This window comes from Talpa occidentalis, unplaced genomic scaffold (assembly GCF_014898055.3).
Source record: "Talpa occidentalis isolate TD23 unplaced genomic scaffold, MPIMG_talOcc4v2.1 talOcc4.11, whole genome shotgun sequence".
NCBI classification, from domain to species: Eukaryota; Metazoa; Chordata; class Mammalia; order Eulipotyphla; family Talpidae; genus Talpa; species Talpa occidentalis.
This window is the reverse complement of record NW_023601104.1, coordinates 73,278,274-73,278,509: the sequence shown is the minus strand read 5'-3', so window position 1 is coordinate 73,278,509 and position 236 is coordinate 73,278,274.

The following is a 236-nucleotide window of genomic DNA, read 5'->3' as shown; positions in this document are numbered from 1 at the left end:
CCTTGCTTGTTGGAGTGTAGTGGCACATCGTGTGGTCTGTGTACTGAATCACTGATTTAAATATTGCAGCAGCTGGAGTGCAAAGTATATCAGCAAATACTACAGGAGGAGGAGTGTATGTGTCCTGAATATAAAGCAAGAATGGAATAGGTTTGCACAGTCACATTGAGCAAGACTGTGGATGACCCTTTTCTTTTTATATTTCAGCTTCAAAGGAGAGCTGCAGAAGGGCAAAG